Below are 16,343 nucleotides of genomic sequence, written 5' to 3'. Positions count from 1 at the left end.
TTTCTTAAAACCTTTATGATCGACTGATATTAGATTGTGAGCTCCTTTGAGGGACAGTTAGTGACAAGACAATATATATATACACTGTACAGCGCTGCGTAATATGTCGGCGCTATATAAATACTAAATAATAATAATAATAATAATAATAATAATAATAATAATATTTTCAATCCTGCTTGATTAACTAAGTTGGTCGATTTGACCAATTTCCATTCGATCGAACAGGATGGAAGAAAAATTCTCCCCTGACCCAATTATATGATTGCATGGTCAATCGTACAGAAAAAACAAGTAATGTATGGGCACCTTTAGAAGCAATACATCAAGGGGATTATTATTTGCCCACTTCAGCAATAACTAAAGCAACATAAGATTGTTACTGTACATAGAATCCTACCTTATGATGGTATGACAGGAAGGAGTCTTAAATATTTAACTACCTAAAAAGAAAAAAAAAAAAAAGAGAAAAAAAAACTCTTAGTAACCGCATAAAACGCATAGAATGACTAAACAAAAACAAAAGAGAATTTCCTGCTCGTTTCCAGGTCAGGGAAAGTGAGGTAATACTGCATTTTTGTTGATTCCAAAGGTTGACATACCTTTCAAGAAAGAAATCTAGTTAAAGGGAACTTTTCAATGAATAAACGGCATCTGAATTGTGCGCACAATTACACTACGACCTTAAAATGCAAGGTGCTGTAGAAAAAAAACACATGTCGTCCAAATTAACTAAGCCACAAGAATGTGTGCTAATCCAGTGCAGTACAGTGCCCGATTTCATGCACACAGCATGCATTGTTTTTGACCGCATTACAGTGGCAAATGAGCAAAGTCATAGGTACTCACATACTAGTATTTTAAAACAAACTGAAAAATCAACCTTTTGACTTTATAATCAACCATTTAACCAATAACAAATAAAAACCAATAAAAAAAATAATAAAATCAACCATTGCTTGACTTTATAATTAAATTACACTTATTTTACACACATAAATAGTGACATTAAAGCAGTAGAATAAAAAGCTTTTCACAAAACACACACACACACACACACACACACACAATGAATACATGGCCAGAGTTGATACAGTGTTGCCTTAGGTTCGTTTTTTCCTTTATTCTTAAGTTTCTGGTGTGAATGTAGCCTACAATAGGCTGACTTAACGGAGATGGCCTACTTGATTTTGGCATGATAAATTCAGTAAGGGCCCGTCTCCACTATAGCGTTACGAAATCGCTGGCGAATCACCGCAGGCAAATCGCATGCGGGTGCGATTCCGCATGCGTTTTTTGCCGCGATTTCGCATGCGATTTTGCATAGGTAAGGCTGTATGCGATTTTAACCATGTCACTGCCTGTGTGAATTAACATGGGTACCTATGCGAAATCGCATGCGAAATCGCGGCAAAAAACGCATGGGGAAAACGCATGCGATTTCCCTATTAAATACATTGTGTGCGATTCGCCTGCATTCCACACGCAGGCGAATTCTGAGGCCCCTACCCTGCAGATTTTTTCTGCACAGAAAAACGTGCGGGGAAACGCACAAGTGGAAACAGTCCCATCCACTTGTACTGACTGTGCGAATCCGCATGCGTTGCCCGCATGCGGATTCGCGATAGTGGAAACGGGCCCTCAATGTTACATAATGCAAAGAAAGTGGATTGCATTTCCTGCTTCAGAGTCAACAAATCTTTCATCAGGCTAAAAGATTCCTACCCCATTAAAACATCAGTACATTTGGCGAAGAACTTCTAAGAAAGTACAAGGTACTTTCCTTTATATCCAGTGCTCCCTTTGGACTGGTGCTTATCCAAAACACAACACACTTTTGCATCAGAGCCAAATACACCAGTTTAGCCAAAAATATCTTAAGCTAAAGGCCTAAAGCTGGGTACGCATACAAGGAATGCTACCTGTCAGAGACCAGAACTCAATCTCTTGGCCAACAGTTTGGGGCTGAAGCTTTGGACGCATTGTTAGTCTGGAGGCTATCGACACATTCTGTCGCTATGGAGGGGGGAGGTGGGCCAACAGAGCAGGCGAGGCGAAAGCAACGCAGTCGACCAAGTTGAAGAATCGGGGGCAGCTACACGAAAGGTTGATTCTCAGCAGGGGCAGCCTTCGCCGAGAACTATCTAGCATATGTACGAAGCTTTAAATAAGTGGCATACCTAACCACCCAATGCCCAGAATAGGATTTAGTAATTTAACCAGCTGAGCTTTGCATGTTGGTGGATTATTAGTACCACACCAATGGAAAAGGGCTGTCAATTTAGTAGCCAAATACTGCCTTGATCATGGACCTTTCCATTCCCTGATCTCTGAGAGAACTGTGTACTAACATTGAACTTTGGGTGAATAACAGAGGCAAAGATTATTTTACATAAAGTTGCCTACAGAGGTCAGAGGATCTAATGAACTACCCAGGTACATAAGAATGTCCATACCATTCAAAAAAGACCAAAAAAAAAAAAAAAAAAAAAAAAACTTGCTCCATAAATTCCTACAGTCTAGCACGGTATAGCAATAAAAAAAAAATAAAATCCACTGGCCTAGAAGCAAAACAAACGGATACAACATGACGGAAGGAGGAGGGGGTTTTTGACTATTTTTTGCGATTGTGGAAGATTGTGGATTGGCTTGGGAGGACAGAGCCCATCATCTATTACAGGTGGGTTAGCTGTACTGGAGGTCACTGAGAAAAGAAAGGGTGTAGTTAATGTTGAAAACAAGCAGCAACTGGAGGCTCCCAACAAAGATAAAATATGACTAAAACCAAACTTAAAATGAAGAGGAAGATATTCAGGATTCACTGAATGTGATTTCAGACTTTTTATTCAAAATATTGCACATAAATGACAAATAGTCAATATATGTCAAGGTTATCAATTCACATTGGAAGAGGAAGCAAACACAACAAAGAGCGTCTATTGTTTTTTATCAGAAACCCTGGCTGTATGACACCATGCGAACCCTATGAGTAAAGAGGAGATAAGAGGTATTACTACAAAGCAGAATTTGTTGTTATGCAATCTGTAAACATGGCTCCTCCTGTTTTACCATTTGTCCAGGAGATCCATGTCAGGATTCATCTGAGTAAAAAGTCTCCCTTCAGCTGTCAGATGGGAGTATCACACGGAGTGGAACTCAGTCTACCAATTGCATAAGCTGTAATGCCCCATTCCCACTAGCCAGGAAGGGGGGAGGAAAAGTTTCCACATTGGAGAAACTGACATGTTCATGGTTCCTGTGCTGTCTATAGGATCCCTGTACACTTGTCAGTTTGCAATGGATCCATTTGATCCGTTGCAGTAAGTGGAACACAAATTTGGAACTTGCATGATAATTCCATGATAGCAGAGGAAGGGGGTGCCAATGGAATCCATGCAAGCCTATGAGTACGGACAGCGTCCATTCCCACAAGGCTGGCTGCCACATACTTTCCTGCTCTACCCGCATGTCCTCTATAATCTCGGGTCTGCCAAACCGCTCAGCCCCCACTGCACTCAACTGGTGTATAGATAGCCAGCAGAAGCAGGCTCCCATTGGATTGCAAAAAATAAAAATAAAATAAATTTTGTCTAGGAACAGGGCGGATTCCCATTGGTTCACCAAGTGGTGGACCTCATCCTGGTCTGATTGCAACCCAATGGGAGCCTGCTTGTGCCAAGACTCCGATCTATATACTGTACTGACAAGTGTCACCTACGGTGGAGCTAAGAGACAGTGGCAGTAGCAGGGCAGGCTCAGATTGGCAGCAGGGGACCCAAACGGTGATGGCAACCGCTTAATACAGTGGGTGGGCAAAACTTTACATTACATAGTTTAGATTTTTGTGTTCAGGATGATCAGAAATTGTTACTGTTAAATACCTAAAGTTTATGCAGGTATCTCCCCCCGTGTCATTTGCTTCCACTTTAGCAATCCATTGGAAAAATCACCATTTCCCAAACACTATTGTTCTAGCAAGGTCTTCTTTTGATGTTCCCCCTAAAGTACCAATAGAAGAAGTCTGTCCACACAGTTGATATGCTTTAATGTGTTTATTCCAAGTCCAAAAAAGTCATCACAGATACCACTGTTTTTACTGGTATTGTCAATGTGCATGGAGAACATGGAGCCACATACCCTGGAAATGACTGTCTGTGCCGACTAAAGACTTGGAATTAACACATTACAGCATATTGTGCAGACTGGCTTCTATCATCATCAAATGGGAAACGCCTACCATTGGGCTTGATTCAAGAAGACAAATAGCATGTCTTATCAGAGTTAACACGCCTTATCAGAGATAACACGCCTTAGAGTAGCATAGCAAGAGCTACAAACTTATGCCTGCTAATTGGCAATGACGAGAGCTCCACTCATACTGCCCTGAGTCCCTGCGGGTTCGTATGCTACTCTGGTAAGGCGTGTTAACTCGGATAAGGCGTGTTATCTCTGATAGGGCGTGTTAACTCAGATAAGGCTTGCCATTTGTCTTAGTGACTCAAGCCCACTGTGCGTAAACATCTAGCCCATAGTGGAATCAGATATTGAGGCAGTACAATACTGCTTCTTCACATTTTGACCAATAGGGTACCACTCGCTCCTCCTCTTCCCCTCTCCAGAAAGCAGAGCACACTTCTCAGCTGGGAGCCAGTCTTCATGTCCATACATTCCACAACCACTACACACACAAAAATTTGTTTAGGGAAAAAATATTTCAAGTATTAAAGTAGCTTATCAGTAACTCTCCTGATCGGCATACTTTGTCCAGGAGAGAGAGCTTCAAGGAAGTTATTTAAACCAGCAAACAATGCCCAGGACTGAATAAGCAAGTCCCAAAAGGTGTGGAAAGGACCATTTCCACATAGCCATAGCTGTATAGCTACAAAGAATAATCTTTCAAGCATTGGCCAGTTCAGAAGTATCAACTCTATTCTCGTCTGTACATTTTCTTCTGGCACCCTGTCATCCACTATTAAACCTGGCAGCGGATCACAGATCCAGTTACATGAAGAGGCTAAAAACAATAGAGATGTGCTGTGCGCTCACGGTCTGCTCAGACAGGCTGGATACAGTTACATTTTGCTCACCATCGGCTCACAAGTACACAGAGACTAACATGTTGTTCACCTTGGTTACGTTATTTTTGTACTGAACTTACAGGCGTTGTGTACACACTAAGTTTGCCAAACAAGGATTGTGTGCCTAACGCTAAAAAAAAAAAAAAAAAAAAAAAAAAAAAAATCTGGTGAGCCACAGCGCTTACTAGAGGCACCATTCTGCACACCATTTTTATGCTCTTTGCTCTGTGAAGAATATGCATCTCTTCTACTTAACAGATACTGGCCATTATTCTATTAACATTAACATTTTCCACACCTGGCAATTGAGAAAGTACTAAATATTTTTTAGATGAAAACCTAATGTGTGTGTTTATAGGTGCGGGAAAACAACCCTAAGCAAGTTTATTCTTTCTGCATGCAGGGGAATTGCATGCAATTCATACTTTTCCCTTTGGGAACTCAAACACATGCATTTACCATGAGTTTTTTTTGTTTTGTTTTTTTTAAATGTGAACATTTGATTGCTCAACATGAATATTCATTTAAAACGCATAATGGACTACTGTGTTCCCTGCCTCATTTTGGAGTATTTTTTTGCTTTACTGGGGGGCTTAAAAGATGCCCATTTATAAGGTGTGAAAACATCTTCCGTGAGAAAACTCAGAAAAAAAAGTGAATTGAATATGGGGCAACTGACAAATGCAGTCATTACCTATCCACTAAAGCAGGGGCGCCCACACTTTTTCTGCTCGCAAGCTACTTTAAAAATTACCGCGGCCAAGAGATCTACCATGGTTTCAAATGCTAAACTTTGCAAGAGCCACACATACACACTTGACAGTATAGTTAAACAGTCTCAGAATCCTTTCTACACACACACACACTTTCATTCTGCAGTTGAAGAGTCGTCGTCCCTCATCCCAGCATAAAGAGTCAAAGAATCCTACACACACACACACACACACACACACACACACAAAGAATCCTACACACACACACACACACACACACACACACACACACACACACACACACACACACACACACACTTTTCCCCCATGCACACATGAAGATTAGCAGACTCGGGACACTCCCCCCACCCACCCCAAAATAAACATTGTGCGCGATTTAATATGATGGCACCGATGGCTCAGGTGAATCAGTCACAGAATTGAGCTCATTATTTAATTATTATTATTATTATTAATAATTATTATTATTTTCTTCTGTCCACCGCACCTCAGAACGCTCATTTGCTGCCCATCACCCCTCCTTTCCTCTTCCAAAGACCTACACACACTGCTTGGCTATAGCAAAACAGCCTGTGTGTGCAGCTCTCATTCTCAGAGCTGCTACTCTATCAAAATAACTATTAAAGTTGACAGCTATTGAATGTGCGTATAATGATTTAAAATAAACTTGGGCAGCATAAATAACCATAATTTATAAAATGAGGTCATACGAGTACACATCCTTCAGATAGAGTCTCTACAAAACCACCTCTAAACACCATCTCTGCCTAGAACAACTGCGGATGTGTAAGCACCCTACACACCCAAAAGCATTTACAATTGGCTGAGCAGCCCAATGAGCATGCACTGCTTAGGTGAAAATGTTTCCTGACAACCTAAAAATATTTGTATTTCTCGCTGTTTGAAAGATGCAATATGACATGACAAATCATGACTGGATGTTTTCTTCGTTTTTGGAACATTCAGTTCTCACATGCAAAGACACCAAAATTGCATCCTGTGGCCGATCCTCGCAATAAAGCAAAAACCATAGAGAGCTGCTATATGAGTCTTCAGCAAAGGGTGAACTTCACACCTTGATTAAAATAACACAAGACTGCAGTACCTAGCCACTTATTTTATTCAGTCTGCTCTTCCCCCACAGCATCCTTGAGGGTAGGAACACACTAGGCAGCATCGCATATGCGTTTTCCATAGCATGTAGTGGAAAATGCACTTTGCGATTCTGCACTATGCGATTCTGCCTAGTGTGTTCCTACCCTTAAAGAGACACTGAAGCGAGACGTGTGCCCCTGCTAAAACGCCGCTATCCCGCGGCTTAACGGGGGTCCCTTCACCCCCAACCCACCCCCCGCAATACTTGGTCGTAAAATGGTCGCTGGCTGTCTCTTCCTGGAGGCAGGGCTAACGGCTGCAGCCCTGCCTCCCAGTGCCGTCTATCAGACGCGCATCGCCGCCTCTCCCCCGCCCCTCTCAGTGAAGGAAGACTGAGAGGGGCGGGGGAGAGGCGGAGATACGCGTCTGACAGACGCGCATGGGGCAGGGCTGCGGCTGTTAGCCCTGCCCCAACCAGGAAGCGCTCCCCCGCTGCACGGAGGGGGTTTGGGGGGACAGGGACCCCCGTTAAGCCGCGCTATAGCGGCGTTTTAGCAGGGGCACGCATGCCCCTGCTAGCTTTGAGGTCTGAAGCGAGATTTATTCTCGCTTCAGACTCTCTTTAAAGCACACCAGAAGTGAGAGGGATATGGAGGCTACCATATTTATTTCCTATTGAACAATGCACATTGGTCATATAACCTACTAATCTTCTGCCTATAAAAAAAAAAGGCCCATGTACACACGTGCGACTTTACCGCCGAACTATCATCCAAACTTTGTCTTTTGCACAATAGTTGGGTGTGTGAACCTGAAAAAAAAAAAAAAAAAAAACCACTAGACCACCGATTGATAACAGGCAGTCTCTCAGATCCAATAGGCAGATTGACACAATACTGTTAGGCTGATATCGTGCTGTTGGCTGTGTGTGTGTACAAGTCGTTGAAACAACTTATCCAATCGGTCATGTCGTCGGGTTGGTCATGTGTACAAGCAGTGCTTTTCTAAACGCTTGTGATTTGTAAAGCTCTCGCCAACGTACTGCTATGGAGGATTTTTTTTAAACCCCATCACTCAGGTGGGAACACACACATGGCATTACATTAGGAAGGCCGCAGGCCTAATGTTTTTAGCTATAGACTTATAGGCCTCAATTCACTAAGGTTTATCAAACACGTTATCAAACGTTTGAGAATTTACCTGCATGGGTAAAATCTAATTTTGAATTCACTTAAAGAGACTCTGAAGCGAGAATAAATCTCGCTTCAGAGCTCATAGTTAGCAGGGGCATGTGTGCCCCTGCTAAACCGCCGCTATTGCGCCGCTAAACGGGGGTCCCTTCTCCCCCAACCTCCCCCCCCCCCCTCCCCCAACCCCCCTGCAAGACTTGGTCGCAGATTTGGTCGTTCCTGGAGGCAGAACTAACGGCTGCAGCCCTGCCTCCAGTCGCGTCTATCAGCGGCGCATCGCCGCCTCTCCCCCGCCCCTCTCAGTGAAGGAAGACTGAGAGGGGCGGGGGAGAAGCGGAGATACGCGCTGACAGACGCGTGTGGGGCAGGGCTGCGGCGGTTAGCCCTGCCCCAACCAGGAAGCGCTCCCCCGCTGCACCGAGGGGATTTGGGGGTGAAGGGACCCCCGTTTAGCGGCGCGATAGCGGCAGTTTAGCAGGGCCACACACGCCCCTGCTAACTATGAGGTCTGAAGCGAGATTTATTCTCGCTTCAGACTCTCTTTAAGTGTTATATATTTATCTAATGTTTTATCGATAAAAACGTTCAATAAATCTATAACCCCTTAGTGAATTCAAAATGAGATTTTACCCATGAGGTAAATTATCAAACGTTTGATAAAGTGTTTGATAAAGCTTAGTGAATTGAGGCCATAGACCAGGCATGGACAAACTTGGCCCTCCAGCTGTTCTGGAACTACAAGTCCCACAAAGCATTGCAGGAGTCTGACAGCCACAGTCATGAATCATAAAGGCAAATGCATTGTGGGACTTGTAGTTCCGTAAAAACTGGAGGGCCAAGTTTGCCCATGCCTGACAGACACTGAACAGGCATGCAGATCAGATGTTTCTGAGGCCACACCAAAACCGCTAGCAGATCGTCAAAACGCTAGCGTTTTTTGGAGCCGATTTCAGAGCGATTCTAGGCATGTTTAGAGACGTTTTATAAACATACCTAGCGTTTTTGGGAGCGTTTTTGTATAGCAGATTACAAATACTGTTACAGTAAAAGCTGTTACTGAACAGCTTCTGTAACAAAAACGCCTGGAAAACCGCTCTGATGTAGCGTTTTCCACAGCGGTTTGCGTTTTTCCTATACTTTACATTGACGAAACGCTTCTGAAAACCGCAAACGTGCAGCAGGAGGCCCGTTTGCTGTTTGGAAAAAAACTCAAACCGCTGGTCTGCACCATCCCATTTAAATACATTAGCCAAGCGTTTTCATGGGCAGATGCGGCTGGCGGATCGCTGCTAAAACCGCTCAGTGTGCACTGGGCCTCACTTAAGTCTGACTGGATTTGCTGCGTGCTTATTCCAGGCATGGAAGGATTGCCAGGCAACTGTTATTTTTAAAAGGAAATAAACATGGCAGCCACCACATAACTCTCGCTTCAGGTGTCCTTTAAGTCAAAGCTAAAGTACAAATAAACTGAAGAGAAACAATTGTATCTACAGTGTTACTTTGAATTTAACCACTTGCCGACCGCCTTAAGCCAATGGGCGGCGGCAAGGGCTGGGCACAAACGACCGCAATACGCCCATCGGCGGTAGCGGCGAGCGTGGTTATGCAGAGATCGCGTCAATCGAGACGCGATCAGCCGCCGGTGACTGGCTCCGCCCCCCTTGCGCTGTAACCCGCCGGCCGTTCGGAAGCGCCGGCGGGTTACTAGCACCCGGATCGCCGCACGCAATACAAATAATAGGCTTTGTAATGTATACAAAGCCTATTATACAGGCTGCCTCCTGCCCTGGTGGTCCCAGTGTCCGAGGGACAACCAGGGCAGGCTGCAGCCACCCTAGTCTGCACCCAAGCACACTGATTTCCCCCCCCCCAGCCCCCTGTTCGCCCACAGCACCCCTCAGACCCCCCTGCCCACCCCCCAGACCACTGTTTGCACCCAGTCACCCCCCTAATCACCCATCAATCACTCCCTGTCACTATCTGTCAACGCTATTTTTTTTTAAACTGCCCCCTGCTCCCTCCTGATCACTCCCCCACCCCTCAGATTCTCCCCAGACCCCCCCCCCCCCCCCGTGTACTGTATGCCTCTATCCCCCCTGTAATAACCCACTGATCACCCGTCAATCACCCCCTGTCACTGCCACCCATCAATCACCCCCTGTCACTGCCACCCATCAATCAGCCCCTAATCTGCCCCTTGCGGGCAATCTGATCACCCACCCACAACAATAGATCGCCCGCAGATCCGACATAAGATCACCTCCCAAGTGCAGTGTTTACATCTGTTCTCTACCCTAAACACCCACTAATTACCCATCAATCACCCATTAATCACCCCCTATCGCCACCTGTCACTGTTACCCATCAGATTAGACCCCTATCTGCTCCTAGGGCACCCAATCACCCGCCCACACCCTCAGAACACCCTCAGACCCCAGCTCTGATCACTTCGCCAGTGCATTGCTTGCATCTATTCCGCCCTCTAATCACACCTTGAGACACCCATCAATCACCTCCTGTCACCCGCTAGCACACCTACCCATCAGATCAGGCCCTAATTTGCCCCGTGTGGGCTCCTGATCACTCGGCCAAACCCTCAGATCCCCCTCAGACCCCCTTCCGATCACCTCCCCTGTGCATTGATTGCATCTATTTTCCCCTCTAACCACCCCCTGAGACACCCATCAATCACCTCCTGTCACCCCCCTAGCACTCCTATCCATCAGATCAGGCCCAATACAACCTGTCATCTAAGAGGCCACCCTGCTTATGACCGGTTCCACAAAATTTGCCCCCTCATAGACCACCTGTCATCAAAATTTGCAGATGCTTATACCCCTGAACAGTCATTTTGAGAAATTTGGTTTCCAGACTACTCACGGGTTTGGGCCCGTAAAATGCCAGGGCAGTATAGGAACCCCACAAGTGACCCCTTTTTAGAAAAAAGACACCCCAAGGTATTCTGTTAGGTGTATGACAAGTTCATAGAAGATTTTATTTTGTGTCAAAAGTTAGCGGAAATTGATTTTTATTGTTTTTTTCACAAAGTGTCATTTTTCACTAACTTGTGACAAAAAATAAAATCCTCTATGAACTCATCATACACCTAACGGAATACCTTGGGGTGTCTTCTTTCTAAAATGGGGTCACTTGTGGGGTTCCTATACTGCCCTGGCATTTTAGGGGCCCTAAACCGTGAGGAGTAGTCTAGAAAACAAATGCCTCAAAATGACCTGTGAATAGGACGTTGGGCCCCTTAGCGCACCTAGGCTGTAAAAAAGTGTCACACATGTGGTATCGCCGTACTCAGAAGAAGTAGTATAATGTGTTTTGGGGTGTATTTTTACACATACCCATGCTGGGTGGGAGAAATCTCTCTGTAAATGGACAATTGTGTGTAAAAAAAAACAAAAATGTGTCATTTACAGAGATATTTCTCCCACCCAGCATGGTTATATGTAAAAATACACCACAAAACACATTATACTACTTCTCCTGAGTACGGCGGTACCACATGTGTCACTTTTTTGCACCCTAAGTGCGCCAAGGGGCCCAAAGTCCAATGAGTACCTTTGGGATTTCACAGGTCATTTTGCGACATTTGGTTTCAAGACTACTCCTCGCGGTTTAGGGCCACTAAAATGCCAGGGCAGTATAGGAACCCTACAAATGACCCCATTTTAGAAAGAAGACACCCCAAGGTATTCTGTTAGGTCTATGATGAGTTCATAGAAGATTTAATTTTTTGTCACAAGTTAGCGGAAAATGACACTTTGTTGAAAAAAAAATTAAAATCAATTTCCGCTAACTTGTGACAAAAAATAAAATCTTCTATGAACTCCCCATACTCCTAATGGAATACCCTGGGGTGTCTTCTTTCTAAAATGGGGTCATTTGTGGGGTTTCTATACTGCCCTGGCATTTTAGGGGCCTTAAACCGTGAGGAGTAGTCTTGAAACCGAATGTCGCAAAATGACCTGAGAAATCCTAAAAGGTACTCATTGGACTTTGGGCCCCTTAGCGCAGTTATGGTGCAAAAAAAGTGCCACATGTGTGGTATCGCCGTACTCAGGAGAAGTAGTATAATGTGTTTTGGGGTGTATTTTTACACATACCCATGATGAGTGGGAGAAATATCTCTGTAAATAGACAATTGTGTGTGTAAAAAAAAAAAAATTGTCATTTACGGAGACATTTCTCCCACCCAGCATGGGTATGTGTAAAAATACACCCCAAAACACATTATACTACTTCTCCTGAGTATGGCAATACCACATGTGTGGCACTTTTTTGCAGCCTAACTGCGCTAATGGGCCCAAAGTCCAATGAGCATCTTTAGGCTTTACAGGGGTGCTTACAATTAGGCACCCCCCAAAATGCTAGGACAGTAAACACACCCCACAAATGACCCCATTTTGGAAAGTAGACACTTCAAGGTATTCAGAGAGGAGCATAGTGAGTCCGTGGCAGATTTCATTTTTTTTTGGTCGCAAGTTAGAAGAAATGGAAACTTTTTTTTTTTGGTCACAAAGTGTCATTTTCCGCTAAGGCCCTGTTCACACTTGCGTTTTACCATGCAAATGGACCGGATCCGGTCCGTTTGCATCAGGCATGCATCAGGCCTCCATCCGGATCCGTGGGTTAAAAATAGTGAAATTTCTAAAAAAAATTGTTGGGGTCAGCAGAAGGTGCCCCTGTAGAATCAGGTTCCTCCGCTGTAGGCCTCACCTCCACCTCTGAAATACTGCCAAACAGCTCCAGCACGTCTGTCACTGCTGCTCCACTCCAGACATGCTTGGCCCATGTGTCCCCATCCGAAATGGCCGCTTGAATACGCATAGGAAGTGGGGTAAAACGTCAGATGTTTGTAGCCAGTGTGTTCTGTGCCTTCCATTTCCCATTGGTTTCTATTTCCGGATGCTGCAGTCAGGCTCCGGTCCGGCTCCGGTCCGGGTGCGTGGGCCGGAGATCCGGACCCAAAAAATATTGCATGTTGGAAAACTGTCCGGAGTCCTGATCAGGTCCGGCTCTGTACTGTACTGAACGGACGCGTGTGAACGTCCGCATAGCCTTTGCATTGCTATGCGGAACGTACGTTACGTTTGTACAGTATCAGGTCCGGATCCGATCAGTGGATTCCGGACAGCGAACGCTAATGTGAACCGGGCCTTACTTGTGACAAAAAAATAAAATCTTCTATGAACTCACCATGCCTCTCACTGAATACTTTGGATGTCTTCTTTCCAAAATGGGGTCATTTGGGGGGTATTTATACTATCCTGGAATTTTAGCACCTCATGAAACATGACAGGTGGTCAGAAAAGTCAGAGATACTACAAAATGGGAAAAATCACTTTTGGCACCATAGTTTGTAAACGCTATAACTTTTACCCAATCCAATAAATATACACTGAGGCCTTGTGCACACCGGAGCGTTTCCGCTGCGGTTTTTGATCTGCTTGCGGGTGCGGATCCGCTAGGGTAATGTATTTCAATGGGCTGGTGCACACCAGAGTGGGAGGCGTTTTGCAGAAACGCATACTCCCGGGCTGCTGCAGATTTTGGATTGTGGATGCTTTTCTGCCTCAATGTTAAGTATAGGAAAACCGCAAACCGCTCTGAAAAACGGCACTTCAGAGCGGTTTGCCAGGCGGTTTTTGTTACAGTAGCTGTTCAGTAACAGCTTTACTGTAACAATACATGAAATCTACTATACCAAAACCGCTACACAAAACCGCAAAAATGCTAGCTGAAACGCTGCAGAAAAATAAGAAAAAGCGTTTCAAAATCTGCTAGCATTTTGTGGATCTGCTAGCGGTTTTTGGTGTGCACCAGGCCTGAATGTTTTGGGTTTTTTTTTAATCAAAGACATGTAGCAGAATAACTTTCTCGCTCAAATGTATAGGAAATTTTACTTTATTTAAAAAAAGTCAGCACAGAAAGTTAAAGTCATTTTTTTGTCAAAATTCATGTCTTTTTTGATGAATATAATAAAAACTAAAACTCGCAGCAGCAATCAAATAGCACCAAAAGAAAGCTGTATTAGTGACAAGAAAAGGAGGTAAGATTCATTTAGGTGGTAGGTTGTATGACCGAGCAATAAACCGTGAAAGCTGCAGTGGTCTAAATGGAAAAAAAGGCTCTGGTCCTTAAGGGGCGAAAAGACTGTGGTCCTCAAGTGGTTAAAAAAAAAAAATGTAACCCTCTTATTAAATAACACCTGTTTTTATGCTTTACAGCTCCATGCTTGAGCTATTGAAGTATTTTTCTGCCATGCTAAAGTTTTATGGCTTGTAATGAATTAGTGAGAGTCAGCTACAGTCCAAATCAAGTCTGGCTGCAGAGAAACTGTCATTTACAGCCCAGAGTTCTTGACCATTACAGTTAGGAGCACAGCCTATTTCTAGGTAGGATTGGGACTGTACATATGGTTTATCTTAGGAAGAGGGAAGGCTCTGGGTCCTATAGAGCAGGGCTTTTCAACCCTGTCCAAAAAGTACCACCAACAGTACATGTTTTGCAGAAAACCACAAACATTCACAGGTGAGGTAATTAGTGTCCCAGCAGAGCTGATTAACTGCCTCTGTGGATTTCCACAAAACATGCACTGTTGGTGTTACTTGAGGACAGGGTTGAAAAACTCTGCTATAAAGCATTCCCTCTCTTCTCCAGTCCCCGTTCCAGTGCAGGATCCCCCTAGCAGTATTCAACCAATTTGGTCAATTACTGCTGTGTCCACCGCCGTAGGAAGGCTTCCGGAGACCGAGCGTTCCCGAAGAATTGCCACTACATACTGCGTAAGTGACCTCTCTTGCGGACTTAGTATGGACTCAGCTCCCAAAGACTTCCAAAGTCCCCCATGGCAGGGTATTTAAACAGAAGCGTTGCCACTGTAACAAGGGCACAGAGAGAGGAGAGGGAGGGCTCATTAGGAGATGGACTAGTCCAAAACCTGTCTGTTATATCAGCTGCTCACTTTTCTTCACTGGAGTGGTCCTTTTAGGAGCCTTGGCAGTGCTAGACTAGTTTAGGGGACCCAACAGAAAACCTCATAGGGAAATTCTGCTAACGCACAGCACCCTCTAGAACTCCTAGGTATCCGGGTTGTAGTAAACTATGTCCACACTTTTGTTTTGGCCAATTACACCGATCTGTGCTGAGGGTGTAGAGGGTGCTGTGATTGGAGAACAGTTCCCTGTGAGGTTTCCTGTTGGTTCCCCTATACTAGACTTAGCACTACCTTGGCTACCTGGCTTCGGCTACGTCCACACTTGTGCCCTGCAGAAGGGATTCGTTTAGAACTGATCCGTTTTTGCAAACAATTTTTTTTCTCTCTTAGTTGTGAGAGAAAATGTCTATTTTTGCAGGGATGTTTCCAGTCCTCAAAAATGTCCCCAGCCCTTGCCGTGAGGGGGATGCCATGTAGAAGGGGAGAGCAGGAAGGAAGGGGGCAGCGGTGGGGGGAGGGGGGGGTCGCCCCCCTCACCTGGGTCCCCCCGTCACCACCAGCTAGTTTCAATCATTTAAAAATAGTTTAAAATCAATATAATGTAGCAGGCGGCAAGCTTCCTAGCGCTCCACCGCTCGCCACGTCACTTCCTGTAATGCCGCCCAATGAACATCAGAGGACAGCATTACAGGAAGTGACGCGGCAGCGGTGGGACACAAGGAAGTAAGTTCCCCGCTCGCCGCCTGCTACATTATATTGATTGTAAACTATTTTTCAATCATTGAAACTAGCCGGAGGGGTAGCAGGGACGGGGGACCCAGGTGAGGGGGGGGGGGGGGGTGTCCCTCCTCCCCGCCAAACGCTGCCACCCCGTCCTGCCTGCCATCACTCTCCAGAATGGCGGGCCCCTATCAGCCCAGTCCTCCCCTCCCCCCCCCTCAAGTTGACACAGAAACTGATATCTTTGTCTGTGTAGAGGGAATTTGCCTGTGTAGAGGGAAATCAGTTTTCCCATTGCCTGCCATTACCCCTCCGTGTATCAGGGTCCAGATCGGTTGTGTGAAAATGCAGCAGATCCGTCTTCCGTTCAGGTTTTGAAAACGGGTCCCTGCAAACTCAGACGGATCTGGTTTTTTTCAAGGGTGAGGATGGCTCCGTATCCAGGGCTCCGTTTTTAATTAGGGCTGAAAACCGGAGCCACGGATACATTTCTGGACCTAGTGTGGACTAGGCCTTCTATCCAGACCAGTAAAATCTCAAACTTCTCACTTGTGTAGTGACAGAGGTGTAAGTAGCC

The 16,343-nt window shown here is 45.0% G+C and overlaps 1 protein-coding gene across 8 annotated transcripts in view; it reads right to left on the bottom strand.

Annotated features, from left to right (window-relative positions):
* The window catches only part of AKAP13 (A-kinase anchoring protein 13), a 384,453-nt gene that overhangs the window by 326,287 nt on the left and 41,823 nt on the right, over positions 1-16,343 (bottom strand). Inside the window, exon 2 of one of the 8 annotated variants that reach the window (XR_011030254.1) lies at positions 401-443. The exons of the other annotated variants lie outside the window; for them this stretch is intronic. The gene's annotated coding sequence lies outside the window, so the exon portion shown is untranslated. The remainder of the gene's footprint in view (positions 1-400; positions 444-16,343) is intronic. 8 annotated transcript variants of the gene reach the window in all.

Source organism: Hyperolius riggenbachi, chromosome 3, assembly GCF_040937935.1.
Source record: "Hyperolius riggenbachi isolate aHypRig1 chromosome 3, aHypRig1.pri, whole genome shotgun sequence".
Taxonomy (NCBI): Eukaryota; Metazoa; Chordata; class Amphibia; order Anura; family Hyperoliidae; genus Hyperolius; species Hyperolius riggenbachi.
The sequence above is the reverse complement of the archived record's forward strand: the minus strand, read 5'-3'. Positions and strand labels throughout refer to the sequence as shown.